Source organism: Rhineura floridana, chromosome 9, assembly GCF_030035675.1.
Source record: "Rhineura floridana isolate rRhiFlo1 chromosome 9, rRhiFlo1.hap2, whole genome shotgun sequence".
Taxonomy (NCBI): domain Eukaryota; kingdom Metazoa; phylum Chordata; class Lepidosauria; order Squamata; family Rhineuridae; genus Rhineura; species Rhineura floridana.
Genome location: NC_084488.1, coordinates 80237874 through 80254355, shown reverse-complemented (window position 1 = coordinate 80254355; position 16482 = coordinate 80237874). Strand labels below are relative to the sequence as shown.

General features: G+C 41.3%; 1 non-coding gene across 1 annotated transcript; it reads right to left on the bottom strand.

Moving 5' to 3' along the window:
• Positions 1–8837: 8837 nt before the first annotated feature.
• Positions 8838–8956, bottom strand: LOC133364690 (5S ribosomal RNA). The gene has a single exon (XR_009757998.1). It is a non-coding gene; the product is annotated as a 5S ribosomal RNA (ribosomal RNA).
• Positions 8957–16482: the final 7526 nt, after the last annotated feature.

Sequence of the window (16482 nt, the reverse complement as noted above, 5' to 3'; positions counted from 1 at the left end):
GGCACCCTCCTTGCTGTGTTTGCGACAGGCCTTGAAGACTTGGCTCTTTACCCAGGCTGGGGAGGGGACTTAGGTCATTAGTCTGCAGTTCTAGGGGTAGTTTTAATATTTTGCTTATGTTTTTATGGATTGTATTTGTATTTTATTGTACATCGCCTAGAGTGGCAGGATAATCCCTACCAGATGGGCGACTAACAAATTTAATAAATAAAATAAAAATAAATATTTAGTGGAGATAGGTGGCCCCAATGTCAACGGGGCAGTGAATCCGCTCCAGGTTTTAGTCTGAACTTTCAAGGAGGTGCCCAAGATGCTTTGCACTGACATCAGAGCCACCAGAGCTCTGTTCAGAAGTTACAGCAGACTGTACCACAAAAAGCTTATTATTGACTGCTTTTTGGAATAACACCACTTTATCTGATAATGTTTACTCCTACATCTGGCACTGGACGGTGAAACTGAATATTTTTATTTAATGTTTTCAGTCTTTTTAGTGATCTCCATTTCAACAAATGCTTAAAAAAAAGAAATGCATTCACTGCACATCTATGTGTAATATGAACATAATTTACAAAATCCTTCCTGGTCTCCCTAAAATTGATTACACCTGTTCTTAGTCTGGTAGCCAAGTGCCAATTCCTCATATGACTCTGTAGGATACAATCAAAAGAAACTGTGAGGAAAAATGCAAACACAATAAAAACACACTGCTGCCAAAATGTAAACTTAGAACACTGTATTCTACAGAGTCAGATGTGAAACATAAAAGTAAACAGTGGAGAATGATCATCCACAGCCCGTCAGAGAATGAATTAGAATACTTTTCAAATAATGTTAGCCATAGTTTGTTATCCTTATCTAGCATCCACTATCAGCCCTCCACACTGGGCCAACATTGCATTAGGAAGACAGATCTTTTATGCTTAGATCCCCAACATTTTGTTAACAGCACAATCCTGTACATGTCTACCCATAAGTAATTCCTATTTATTTATTTTAAAGGCTTATATAGTTGGGGAGTGCACTGGCCACAAGGTTTGACTAGTTTGTATCTATAACTTTGGGAACAGTCCAATCTATATTGGAGCTGCTCTGTGTCTTTCCACTTTGACAGATTATTCAGGACTGTATTAGATCTATTAGAAATGAAGCTCTATTTATTCCCCAGTCACTACTGATCAGTAGTATAGTGGCAAATTAAGAAGTGCAGGGTCCCTTCATGATAGTTTCAGCCACTCCCCCATTTTTACTGCTGGGTTGAGAATGAGATCCTTATTAATGCCTTCTCCCATAACAACAGATGTCCTTAGGAGCCAATCAGCATGAAAGGGGAAGAGTGTTGGCTACTGAAAAGAGTCTTCTCAGTGGCTGATTCACCTCTTTCATTCTGATTGGCTCCAATCAATAGGAAAAGACAAGGAAGCGCGTTAGTAGACGCTTCTCAGTGACTAACACATTCCCTTTCCTGCTAATTGGCTTGTGGGATGCTAGAGATATAGGGACCCTGCTGGGACCCTGCTCCCCAAACAGTAAGGGGTCTAAGACCCTCTGAGACCCTAGATGACTACACCCCTTCTGTTGATCATGGTGTAGTTTAACAGTCAGCCCCTCTTCTGGTGATTGTAGCTCTGTGAGAGGGATAGGCATCTCCTAGCAACTCTCAGCACCCTTCACAAACTACACTTCCCAGGAGTCTTTGGGGAAAGCCATGACTGTTTAAAGTGGAATAAAGGTCTGGTGTGGATGTGGTTTAAATTTGGGTGGGAGACTACATGTGTCTGCTGTAGAATAAAAAAGTGGGTGAAATCCCCCAAAATAATTATACTATTAACTATGTTTTCATTTTGGAAAGGGAAAGAGCTTTCCCTCTGCCCAGTACCCACCCACCCACCCTCCTCCCCTTCCTCCCCATCCTCCTGGCCCTCTCCCTCCCTCCCTCCCCCCCATATTCTTCCTCCCCTTCCCTCCCCCTTCTCCTTCTTTTCCCCCCACCCCTCCCACAGGTCAGTTTCACCTTTTTAAAGCATGACTGCACAGGAGTAAATCCCTCTAAACTCAATAAGCATGCAAATGATCAAACCTACACTACCCTCCTCCTCCCTCCTATCATCTCCTTCCTGCCCTCCCCTCCCTTTCCTTCTTTTATTTGTTTGTTATTTTATTTATATACTGCCCTTCCTCCCAGTAGGAGCCCAGGTCCCACCCCTCACCCCTCCCTTTCCAATCCTCTCCCCTCCCTTCTTCCTTCCCTCTCCTTTCCCTCCTCCTCCCTCCCTCCTCCTTCACCTCCTCCCCCAGGTCAGTTTCACCTATCCCAAGCATGATTGCACAGGAGTAAATCATAGTCAACCCAATAAGCATGCAAATGATCAGACCTGCCTTTCCCCTCCCCTGTGCAGGCTCTGTCCTACTAAGAAAGTAAGGTCCAGTCATGTTCACATTTTGATTCAGGTGCAAAACTAAGGATAACATTAATTAAATAGCTTATTCACACATACCAATTTCATCTGCACTGTTGAGTTCTGTATCACTCAGGGCTGATTCTACTGAATTTTTTCCTCTAATGAGAAATACTTACACAGCATTATGTGGAAAAGAACATGTCACACTGCTATGCAAAATTCATGTGGATTTTTAGAGGGAAACAGATTGCTTCTTGACCAGTCCTGCTCTGAAAATTTCCTATAACATCTATATGGATTTTGCATTCTAATATAATATTGTTCTTAGCATGTTTTATTGCGCTACTTCCTAACTGCACCCCTGAACTGCTTGTGATATTATTTGTTTTCAAAAAAATATGATTGAAGGAAGGAATCCGTGCAGTGACCTTCTCCAGTTATCATTTAAAGATAAAGCCTTACTTCCTCAGCAACATGTACCGGTGAGAATATATAAACCGGGATACAAAAGACAGTCATGAACTCCAGAAAATTTTGTTGGTTTTAGATAAGCAAATCCATTGCAGAAGAGCCAAGCCTCTATACAATTTTCAGACAGAGATCTACGGCAGTGGGAACTGCTTTAGCGGAAACAGCATGCAAAGCTCTGGTTGCATATACAGTTTGTCATAACCTTCTGAAAGTTGGTTTTGCACTGGTTTGGGGACAAGTCCTCATTTGACAGCTGCATCAACTGGAAGATTCAAGGAGTAATGTGATACAATGACAGGTGCACTTGCGCTTTTTCCAAAGTACAAGACAAAATGCAACTTTCATGTGTGGGTGTGGCCACAGTGCTATGTGGAACAAACTGGAGATGGCAAGTTCTGTCAATTTCTGTTGTCTCAGTTTCTAATTTTTCCAATCTTAAATTCAGTTCTCCACATTTCTGCAGCAATCTTCAATTTAATATTTTTTAAAAAATTATCCAGCATTTTTGTGCAAATTTCTCCTAATAAACATATTTTTGTAGACAGGTTTCACTACGTACACATTTCTGCAAGCAATTTCTCATAATGCATTTTTGTATGTTATTTTCAGTCATATATTCATTTTTATGCAGACTTTCCCTTAACATATGCATTGCAAAGATTGTTTGGTTGCAAACTGCATTGCAAAATTTGAACAAGTGAGGAGTTTGAAGGATAGCTGTGTTTTGGTTCTCAGTTGTTTCGGAAAGTGCGGATTTCAGAGATTCGGCTTTAAATGCTAGCTGAATCAAACAAAACAAACCTATTCTGTTCTTCACAATCAACTTACAACATGACATTTGTTAAATTATACGGTTGCTATGAATCCTATTTTGCATCGAGAGGTCTTGAAGCATTTTACTTTAATTTTTAAAGAGCCAATTACTCCTTTGTTTAGTTTAGAATAATCACTACATTCAGCACAGCCTGTTCAGAACAGTAAAAGCTGAATGTACCTGATTCTGTTTTAAAAAAATAAAAAGGCAAATTTAATAAAGGAGACTCTTACGACAGTCATAATGAAAGGTGAAGGGTTTTTTAAATTCTTTAAAAAAATTGCGAATGTCTGCTTTTCAATTCCACGTTGGTTTGGGTTTTAAAATAAATAACGTTCTTGAATAAAGCAATAAAAGAAGGCAGAAGAGGCCCCTTACTGAACAGATGTATATTCACAAGTAGTAACTAGCTGAGTAAAGGGGGGGGATACCCACATTAATTATAGCAAAATAAATGTTAAGACTTTAATAGCATTATTGCAAATAAGAACCATTATCAGAGTTCAAGTACACATTTCAGACAGTCCAGGGTGCAAAGTAGAGCTGATAAGGATTGTGATCCAGGAGGCTGTATGGCCAGGGGAAAGACCTGAAGCCAGATAGACAGGCCTGGAAGATCCCCATCGCTGCATTTGAAGAACATCATCAGGCCTTAATTTGAGTCAAGTCTCAACTAGGATGGAAAGATCTGTCATTTTCAGTTCTCTCAGTTTCTCACTTTTCCAATCTTAATTTTAGGTCACCACATTTCTGCAGCAATTTGCAATTTTAAAAAAATCTCATGAAACTTTTCCAGCATTTTAGTGTGAATTTGTCCTTATAAACACATATTTGTAGGCAGGTTTGACTAATGTACACATTTCTGCAAGCAATTTCTCATCATATAATGCATTTTAAGTTATTTGCACTCATACATTCATTTTTAAGCATACTTTCCCATAACATATGCATTTTGCAAAATTTGAATAAGTGCAGATTTTGAAGGATTTTTGATGGCTGTTTCAGTTCTCATATGGCTTCAGGAAATGCGAATTTGATAGATTCTACTTGAAATGTGTACTGAATCTAATTTCTTACCCATCCCTAGACTCAACAGGAGACTGATCCTTGGAATATCTTTTCAATGCTACAGTGTGTCAGAGCTGGGCTGAGGGCAGTCGTGGCTCAATGTCAGTGGGGCAGTGGAATCCATGCTGGGTTTTACTCTGGACGTTCAAGAAGCTATCCAAGGTTGCTGAAACATTTTGGGCACCTCCATGACAGTGTGGACTAAAACCCAGCACAGATTCCACCAGCGGTGCCACTAGCAGGAGTGTGGGGGGGTGCAGACCTCCAGTGCGCACCCTCCCAGGGGCATGGATGAGGTGGCTGGGTTTGCGTGCACGTGCACATGCACTCGAGGCCAGCCACCCCGTCCATGCCCCTGGGAGGGTGCGCACCGGAGGAACACCCAGCTGGAGAAGGCCTGGGAATGCCGGTGCGCCTCCCTCGCCCTGCCGATGCTGCTCGTGGTCTCGCCTGCTCGCCTCTGAGGAGGAGTTGGAGCAGCCTTGCTGGGCAACGGTGCAGGGCAGCTCTGGGTGTCACCCCCCGCATGGTGACACCCGGGTGTGGGCCACATCCTCCACACCCCAGTAGTGACACCCCTGGATTCCACTGCCCCACTGACATGGAGCCACCAGTGACCATGGGCTGTGGGCAGCAGTCTGAGCACAGGCAGGAATATATCAAAAGCCAAAAGTTAGGACTCAACCAAGAAGCAGGATCAAGAAGCACCACAGACCCCAAAACCTTGTTTGACAATTAAGCAAGGCTTAACTAGAACAAGGGCTCATTCACATGGGAGCTGAAGTTCATATGAAAGATGCAGCAAAGTTCACACTTCCTACCTTCCAATCTGCTGTTTTCTATTCACACTAGTCAGCGTTCCTCTGGAAAGGTTTAGTATCGCTGTTTCCTTTTGGCCCCGGCCCCAATTTTACATGTTTGCTCCCTCTGGAGTATTGATATTGCTAATGGAGAAGGGGAGGGTTTTTTGTCAGTTTCATTGTGTCTTGTCAATTGCATGCCTCTCCCACCTGAAGCCTGGAGAGCATTGGGCTGCAATTGACTTGAAACTATATGAAACTAATTAGAGGGGGAAGTGAGTGAAAGGCAAAGTAGGCAGCAGCTGCTGTAGCTTTTGCAGTCAGCAGAGAGAGAGGAAGCCAATAATGGAGCATAAGAGAGCCCGCCCATTAAAAAAAATTGAAGCAAAGCACCTACAGGGAGGAGCACAGCGAAGCTGAGACGGTGTTTCGCATTATAACTGGATTGGGTTGATAAGGATTTAAAGGGGAAAACTGCATCCTAGCTTCTGCTTGCCTGCGACATTCTGTGAACCATGCAAATTACAAAGGGATGCAAGTAGCACCACACACACACTAAATCATTGTGTGGATGAGCCCCAAGAAGCCCTCTTCTGCATCTTCCTTTCCAGGAGGATCCAGTTGCCAGCCTTAGAGCAGAGTCAGAGTTAGGATATCAAATTGTTTGTGTAGATGCTGTAACATGCACAGGTCAGCCTCAAACAAACCCAAAGGCTGCCAGTTCAAGCCTGGCAGCTCCAGTCACTCAGATCACATGTAATATGATAAAGATAGTGCCTGTGAGCACATGGAAGAGGTTAATTCCCGAGTAGCCATAGCCAAACTTCATACATTTGGGGTGAGGATGACAGGTTTTTTTATGTGCCCAAGACTTCCTGGCAGACTTTAATTTTAGAAATCATATCAGAAAACATGATACTATACTGGCATTGCAAATACTGAGTGGCACTGCTGGCAGATACATTGGCACAGATGCTTAGGAATAAGATTTGAATCAGGGTTTCTGCTTTATTATTTTAGTCTTAAATTCAAATATCTCTCTTTTGAGGGGGGGCAATTAATCATGGGTCCCTTGTTCCTGACCACATTTTCTTTGTTTTGTTACCACAGTCTCCATTCTGGGTTTTTTTAAAAATTACTCTTTGATTAAGTCCACTGTTTAATTTCTTATTTTCAAAATGTAAGAGTAAGAGGGCCTGATCCTTCCAAACATGTTTTAAACATGTTTTGTTTTATTTTAAATTGTATTGTTTTAACAAGCTGATGTTTGCCGCTCTGGGCTCCTCTGGAAGAAGGGTGGGATACAAATGTTATAAATAAAATAAAACAAAGACCCTTTCATGCAGTCACCTGAATATGCAGACATGGAGGTGGGTAGCTAGAGGACTGAGCCAACAGTGAAGACATGGATAGCTGGCTCTCCAGTCACTCATTTATTGAACAGCTTCTGTTAGCTACAAAAGTGAATATGTTCTCATGTCATTAAACTACATATATTAGGTTAACAGTAGAAAAGATATTTAAAAAGAGCTCATGAGTTATGTGTTTCCTAGATCTTGCTATTTAACCCTAAATTTAAGACAAGAAGAACTAGCCAAGTGATGTCCTAGTTTTTATGTTAGTAATTTTTGCAGCTGCTCTGAATTTCTGCCAGCACCACCAGGCCTGTGTAATTGAAGAGTGTTTTCCCTACAGCTACAGGCCATATTGAAAACAGGCTCATATTCTTGTCGGTGTAATGCAGGATTGTTTCTGGCAAAACTGTAGTGTCAACATAAAATGATGTCGCAGGAATGACTTTTGAGTTTTGCATTTCTCTTAGAAATCAAAAAGGAAGATACAAGGTGCACATGAAACCGATGAGCTGGCAGTAAGCAAGAGAAATGTTTTAACAGGTCATTAGTTCTTCAAAATAATCAGATCATGATTATATGTGGATAAAGTTCTTTCATCAGACCATGTTCTGCAAAGACAGAAAACTATATTTCCCTCTTATAATTTGTGTGATCCAGGTGTCTGTAAGGTTATAGTATGCATTGGTATTTAAATCTGCACAATTTTATTAGCAAGAAATGTTAATTGTGGCTATAATTTATTTCTTCATTCAAATCACCTACTTTTTGCATCGTTGCTCAACCATTTTCTAGGCAGTGGACCTGCATATCAGAAACCCCTAGAACGAAGTATAGCATTGTCCTATCAAGAGTTCCCCCCCCTACAAATTCATGAAGGTGCAACAAGGCAATTTACAGTGCAATCCTATGCATGTCTACTCAGAAGTAAGCCCAGTAAGTTCACTGGGACGTGCTCCCAGGTAAGTAAGAAAAGCTTTAAAGGCCTTATTAACACTCAGCTGAGACACTGCTTATTATCCATAAAGTTGTAAGGATAAGATCTCATGTCAATGTAGTCCTTACATCAGTCCACACTTTCCTTACTTGAGTATTCCATTTAGAAATTTGTTGCTTGTGTTACTCATTTGTTTTGCATGACAAGAAGTTCAAGAATATTTTTCTGATGATATAATGCACACTGGCCTTGAGTCAGAGCCCACTGAACTCAACAGACTGATGCCAATCGATATAATGGACTTTCACCCATCACATACCAAAGCTGATGAGGGAGAAATGGTTTAATGAGTTCATTTCTTTGCTATAGTGGGAGGGAATTTTAGGGGCTGAGAAGAATCCTGGGAGTTTTGATATATGGGTTATGCAACAGCTGACAAACAAAACTAAACACACCAACAGATTCAACATGTTCAAATCCAATGGAAAGAAATGGCTTATCACATTCTCTAGATCAGCCTTTCCCAACTTTGGGTACCTAGATGTGGTTGAACTACAATGCCCATCATCCTTGGTCAGCATGGCCCATAGTCAGGGATGATGGTAGTTGCAGTCTAACAACATCTGGGAAAAGACGCTCAGGATCACATACAAATGGCTTGGCCCACACTTAAATAGGTGAAGTTCCCATTATGCAGGAGGATTAGCATAGTTTCTGTGTCCAGTCCCACCTCAGAGAGAGCATGGGCATGCACATAGGCAGGGGGGCTGGCTATCAGTGGGAATGAGAAGTCTGTACGCACATCCTCTTTCCCCATTCCTCTCACATCAAGCACAATTTACGCAGTCCTTATGCACACATGCAAGTTATATGCGCTTTTTGTTGTTGTTATATGCATTCAAGTCAATTACAACTTATGGCGACCATATGAATCTTTCTTGGATATAAGATGGTAAGAGGTATTCAGAGGTGGTTTACCATTGCCTTCCTCTAAGCCTAAGGCACCCGGTATTCCCAGGCGGTTTCCCATCCAAGTACTAACCAGGCCTAACCCTGCTTAGCTTCCGAGATCAGCCAAGATCGGGCGTGTTCAGGGTAGTATGGCTTTAGGCATATACAAATCTGCCCATTTCAGTTTTTCTCAGTTTCTCATTTTTCTAGTCTTAGGTTCAGTTTGCCACATTTTCACATCAGCCTGTGATAATTAGTCAACATTTTAGTGCATTTCTCCAAGTATACACATTTTTCCAAGCAATTTCCCTTAATGTAACACATTTTTCACTCATAAACACAGCTTTATGTACACTTCCCCCTAACGTATGCATTTATTTGCACATCATTTTTGGTTGGAGAACTGCAGCACAAAATTCAGAGAAGTGTGAATTTCAAACGATCACTGCTTTTCACTGTGAGTATTGTTTCAGGAGGTGTGAATGAGGTAGGTTTACATTATGCAAACTGAATCAAATTTCTCCCCCATCCCGAATCACACATAACTTGGATGGAGAAAAGAGGAGTGGCTGGAGTAAAATGGGATGTACACACAGACCTCCCATTACCCTAATGGCCCATTACACAGCTCTGTGTGCATGGCTATACAGGGCTCTGTTGTTGTACTGTGCTCGTTTTGTCTTTAAGTAATTTCTATGCCGTGTCATTCTTCCAAGAAGTCTCTGAGAAGGTTCCAACATCATAAAAATATCACAAATAAATAGAAAAAAGTTTTTAAAAATGTTTTTTACATGATTGTAAAACTGCACAGATAAGATCCTCTTAAACATCAGTATAAACTAAAACAATTAACATATGGCAACTGTAATAATTCGTGGCAAGCCAAAATACAGAAATGTATCAGAGACAACCAGCCACATACCCCCCCAATATACAAGCATGTATTTTATAAATAGTAGCTGCAGTCTCACTTCTCTTGCCACCTGTGTTGAATCCCTTTCTATCACTTCGCAGAGTCCTTAGCCCTCTGCAAAAGCAGGGTGTATTTTTCTGCTGCTTACACAGGGAGTGTGAAAAATTATTTATTTTATTTATTTATTAAATTTATATACCGCCCGACTAGCATAGCTCTCTGGGCGGTGAACAACAAATTAATACAAAATACAATAAAATCCAATAAAATGAACCACAAAGTACAGAGAATGGGAGATCTAAAAACAATTACAATACAATTTAAAACAGAATTAAGTTAGATTAAAAGCCCTGGAAAAGAGGAAGGTTTTAACCTGGCGCCGAAAAGACAGCAGCGTCGGCGCCAGGCGTACCTCATCGGGGAGACTGTTCCACTTAGCAAAACTTTTTTGCAGGGGGTTCATCTAGCTTTCTATGACCTTCCACAAACATTACAAGGTGGCTGAGTGGTGTGCACTTCCTTTAAACTTTTTTTTTTTTGGTATACATCTTCTGGCCTCCTACTGGGAGGAAATGCAGGAAACAAACAAACAAACAAACAAAATACATGGGAAAAGGATTTTTTTTAAAGGTTAAATGACATGTTCTGTTCTCAACTATTCAGGAAAGGCTTCTGCATCAGGATCTGAATTCAGGTCTTGTACATGTTGCCCCGTCACTGGACGTTGCCTTCTTCTTGCAGCTGATGGGCTGCAGTAAATGCCTAGGATGGAATGAAAGGCCGTTGTTGGGGTTTATTATAACCCAGTGCTCAGCCCAGCAACTTGTTTTGGATATGCCTTAACCTTGTAACGTGTGAAGCATTAGAAAGACCATCTGAGCATGTTCAGAGTGTATTTATGTTATTTATAAAGAAGCACAACCTGTTTCACACTTGGGATTGGTGGTGATATTGGGAAATCCAGTCAGATTTCAAGTCTGGCACCTTCCCTTTTCGAAATTGTGATGTTTGCCATTGGAGGATTAATTTGAAACAGCCATTCATATATATTCATATGAGAAAAATGCTGAATCTGAAGAAGAACCTGTATAATTTCAACACATGCATTCATTCACATTCCTGACAGGCAACTTTGGGAAACTGTGATTGCATGCTTACACAATGGTTTCCCCCCCTTTTCTTCTCATGATCATTTCCTCCAAGAAACCCAACTGCATTCATGATTAGGTCCTAAGAGAGCCTGGCTCAAATGTGGAATATTTTAAACATGCTATATAATTTCAGTAGATTAGTTGAGAACCAGGATTCTGGCAAGACTGATGGTGATAACATTCAGAGATGGTGTACAATCTACAGTGAAGTTCTGATGTTCAAGCCTCATTGAAATGAAAGAGAGCTCTACAAGAGCATATTCCTTGCCTCTTCACAGATCCCAAAGAACCCTTCTATTCTCATTCGTTCACTGAGGTTTTTGTCTTGTACCATTTCATGGGTCCAGGATATATAGTAACCTTATTAAAAAAAATCAAATATAAAATCTAGAACAGATGGTTTGGCATTACAAGATTGAAATATTGGAAGAATGCATAATGATTGCACTTGCAAGCATGACTCATAAGCAGTTTCAAATCATGCTGGATGGGCCTCAAAATGTTCAGATCACGGTTACTTTTTGGGGGAAGAGGGATGAATTCCAGGAGCAAATGATTTCAACAGCAAAGTCTCTGACATAACTGGAATGTAGGATTTCCTAACTTTAAGAAGAGACAGAAGCATTTCTGGATTATTATTTTTGCAGCACGCACAGAAAAAATGCTGACCTACTTAAATCAAATTGAGATTTATAACTGACATCAGCTGGAGTTGTGACAGGTCCTTTAGAGTTTGATCCCCCAAGTTAATTTTCTTTGCTGAACAACAGGGGCTGTTAAGGGTGCTGAGAGTTGTTGGAGACCCCATTCCCCTCACAGAGCTGCAGTTCCCAGAGTTCCCTGGGAAGAGGGCTTGACTGATAAACCACTCTGAGAAGTATAGCTCTGTGGAGGCAATAGGGGTCTCCTAACAATTCTCAGCACCCTTAACAAACTTCAGTTCCCAGGATTCTTCGGGGAAAGCCAGGATTGTACGGCTGTTGAAAATACATAGCGCAGATGGGGGCCTTAGTTTACAGTTCTTCCTGCATTCCACAGGACTGCATGAGAAGCAGAAAGCGTTGAAACCTCTGTAGCAATCGTCTAGGTCTCTCCCTCAGCCCAGGAAGCCCCTTCCATAAATCTTCCCTCCACACAACAAGTGACCAGTTCTGTCAATGCATAATACTGGTCACCTTTTTGATGGGAGAATGAGGACCTCCTTGGCATAAGCAGCACATCTGGTTCTGTGAATATGACTTGACACAAGCACAAAAGTTTATTGAAGAAGTTCCCCTTTCCTTTTAAACAAGCAAACCAACACCCAACACCTGCTTATATGTTTCATATGGCTTCTCCACCCTCATCCTTAGACACACTGAAAAATCTTGTTTACTGGTTTTTTAAATCACAATTTTATTTATGTCATACTTGAAAACCTTGGAAATGAAAGTGATTATATAATGGAAAACCTTTACATGTATTTATGTATGCAAAAGGGACATGGTGGCAGAGGGGCAGAGAAGCAAAAAATGTGAGCGGTACACTCACATGATGTTTGAAATTGTGTGGTAGGAGCGTGTTGTGCCCCCTTTAGCAATGGGAATAACACAGCCAGACACAGGTTTATGGGTGAAGTAGGGCCACAACTTTATTGATTAGAGCAAGTAAAGTGGGGTTGGCACGGCAATAGGGCAAGGATCTGCTTCATTCCAGCAGCCCATGCTGGAGGAATGCTGAATCAACCATCAAGCAGTTGGGAACTACCCTTGGGAGTTGACCCACTTTAGATCCAAGTGGGGTGTGAACCCAAGGCACCTGTGGTCCCACTGACCAACCAGTGGGAGGGGATGTGAGCTGGATGAGGCAGTGCCCCTCCCTTGCTAGGGGTGTGGCCATCACATAACCCACTGGACTCCTTATGGGAGCCCCCCTTATGATTGATCCTGGCCAATGCCATTTCCACCACAAGGGAGGGGAGCTATGCTTCCTGACCTACCGCCAACCCCATTCACTTGCTGAAACCAAGCCCATAGTCCTTTGGTGAGATCGCCAAGCCAGGCATCATTCCCCTTCATGGAATGGTCAATTCCATCCGTGTGATAAAACTCAGGGCACAAGCACCTGATGAGCGGGTGACAAAAAATGAGGCCCCCTTTTGCTCAGACCACTTTCGCTATGGCTCTGCTGACATGGCAGCGGGTAGCCTCGATGCTCCCCAGATCATGTGCATTTCTCTACTGCAGCCTCAGAAGCCAGGCTGACCACTCCAGTGACATGGATGGGTACCTTTCAGCCAAATGGGTAAGGTCAGATATTTTGCAGACCAAGTCAATGCCCGTCTGGGTGCCGAGGTCATTCTCCCCCAGCTGAATGAGAAGCAAGTCAGGAGGGCCATAGCGACAGAACTGTTGATCCAACAAGGGTCAAAACTGTTCCCACCTCATACCACATCTGGATATCCAGTGCACTCTCACCCAGGATGACAGCACCGAAAGTGCTTTGCAAGCTCTGTGTTCAGTGCCTCCCAAGCTCTTTGCAAACCATGTGTTCAGCACTTCCCAAGTACAAAGTGCTGCACTTTGGCAGGTGTCAGTCAGCTGATGCCATTATGATGTCAGATGATTGCTTGTTGGGTGGTTCCATCCATCTGTCAAAGTTGGTCTACTGGAGTGGGGGGAAATAAGGATCTGGCCTGCCAGGCAAAGAAGGCCCTCCACTTCTGTGCTATGGGGTTCTTCAGTCCACAATGTTACTTCAACATCTATATCAAGCTGTTGGGAGCAGTCATCAGGGGATATGGAGCACTGTACACTGTTGACATCCAACTCTAGCTTTCCGTAGCATCTGAATCAGGTGTGTCCATTCGGGACCAGTGCCTGAGTAAAGTGGTGTGCTGGATGAGAGCCAATAAATTGAGCTTGAATCATGGTAAAACAGAGGTTAGGGTCAGGGGGAATTAGGATTACTACCTAAGGTCTTAGCATTCAGTAAAGGGATGATCTTGTGCTTTCACATTTAGGACTTGGAACGTCCATTGTTATAGAACAAAACTAAAGACCAAATATATTTCTTTATTTGTGACTCCTAGAGCAGCTTACATAATATATAGGATTTCCATGGGATTAATGCTTATAGATTGTGGTCATGGTATGTGTAGGGAATGGTTTCAGTTTGCATTTTAATACGATCAGCCTAATTCACAGTTCCCAAACCAATATGAAAGCCAAAACATACCTATCCTCCAGAATTTGCAGTTCTCTGAATTTTGTGATGCATTTTCCCAACTTTTCTTTTAAAAGTGCACAAAAAGCATATATTAGGGAAATGTGCACACAAAAACACATATTAGTGAAAATAATGTAAAAAAATGTATTGCTTGAAAAAAAAAGGAATATATCTGGTAAAATTACATACCTATTGGGAGAAATGCACATGAAAATGTATGAATTTCCATGCAGACTTTTTTTTCAAAAAAATGCAAACTGTTGTGGAAATGGGGTGAACTGAGCTTATGATTGGAAGAATGAGCAACTGAAATGGACAGATTTGTCCATCCCTAATTGCAACTACAGGGGCCATGGAAAGAAACTTGTACTGAGATTTCAGAAAGGATTCAATTTACCAACTGGACTGATGTGATAAGAAGACTTAAAATTTAAGGTTAGGGAACACAGATACAAGTCCAGTGAATATTCACTGGTATATGATTAACACTTCAGGGCATTAATTCTAGTGATTTATATAAACTGAACGGATTAACCTCCTTTCATTTAATTTGTGGATATGTACCTCAATTCATGCTTAAAGCGCCATTAATGAACACAAAGCACACAGAGCTGTTAAGCTGCCAGTGAAGAATTCAGCTGCAATTGTGTTACGCAACTGCTGTCAAAGGAAAGACGGGATCTGATCTCCTGCCTATTTAATGTTTTACTGTGATGAAACATAGTTTATAAATTGGGGAAAGAGCTCATATAACTAGGGGTGACTAGAAATTTCAAAGGTTTCCAAAGGAGAAACCAGTAGCAAAAGGTTGTGGAAACAGACTGTTGATGTACTGTGATTTATTGGGTGTCTGCTTAAATGTATTATGGATTTTGCTAGTATTTATCTCTGGTATTCTTATGATTTCATTGTGATAGGTTATTAGCTGGATTGTAAGCTATCCCAAGTAGAAGTTTAATAGAAATAAATAAGGTGTTATACAACTAAAAATATTCCTTCTGCTCCATGTGCTATGCAAATGCCCATAAAAGAACTTAAACCATACCACACAAGCTACCAAGTAGAGGTTTTAATAGAAATAAATAAGGTGTTATACAATCACACATACTCTTTCTGCTCCATTTGTGATGTAGATTTCCTTACTACAAAGTTGTGTAATCATTAACATACATCAGCCTTTTACCTAATGCAAAGCATCTTCTTCTGCACACACACACACACACACGTCCAATATGGTGGAGGAAAACATGGACAATGGAGATGGGATGGATTTTTGCAAACCTCTGTGGAACAGCAAACGTTGGACTACCAAACTTTGTTTCAATATGAAAAGTAATCGGAGAATATATTATATTGCTTAGTGTACTGTGTCCTCATTTATGAGTTGTTGACTATCAAGTAAAACTCTGGTGGTCTGCAGTGTGTTTACATTAAAGAGTTGGGTCATCTTTTTTTGGCATACATTCTCTCACTTGTTTATATTTGGTCAGATTTATTGGAGCTTGTTTTTCTTTTCTTTTCAGGAGCAAAATTCTGGAGAATGTGTACAATGCATACAGTATGAAGCCTTCAAAACAGATTGCCACAGAGAGACTTGCTCATTAATGGCATCATAAATGTGAACTTTCTAGTAAAAGGGAATCACAAGCCACAGATTCATCTTATGCTGGGTGTATGGGCAATGCTGCAGCAGTGCTCCATCCCACAATGTCAAGGTAATGATGATGAGCTTCACATCACATAGAAAAATGTTTTCCTGCCCTGTGGGCTGGGGGCTTTCAATAATATCATGGCAGCAGAGGTAGGAGCCACACTGCAATGTCTGCCATGCTGCCACTATGAGAAGGGGATCCTTTGGGTCTAGTTTCCCATCTGTAAAAACAGGAAGGATAATAGAACCATCTTGGTACTGACTGTGTACAAACTTTTATGGATAACAAAAATATCTCTGTGTAGTCTGGTAAAGAAAAACAAAAATAATGCGGGGCAGCAGAGATTGTTCAAAAGAAAAGGTTCTCAAAAGATAAAAATTAGAATGTTGAATCTATGTGCATGCATGATGGCTTGCTTCTCAGTTTTATATATGCGACATGATCAGCGGTGCAATGTTTTATAGCGTCAGAGTTCCATATAATAACTCTCCAGAATCAATAAGCCAACAACCTATCAGATTTCTATGATTATACTATTTGGACAGTATTTACAGTGCAATCCTATACATGCCTGTTCAGAAGTAAGCCCCATTGGGTTATGTCCCATGCTGTCCATGCATGAACAGGTTTCTGCTTACATAATGGGACTCCACCTTCACCCCTGCAGCACCCTGTGCACCCTCAAATCTTCTCCGAATGATTGGGGGACCTTCCAGAGGCACACAAGAACTGCAGGGGGAAGATAGGAAGGTCAAGCCCCATTG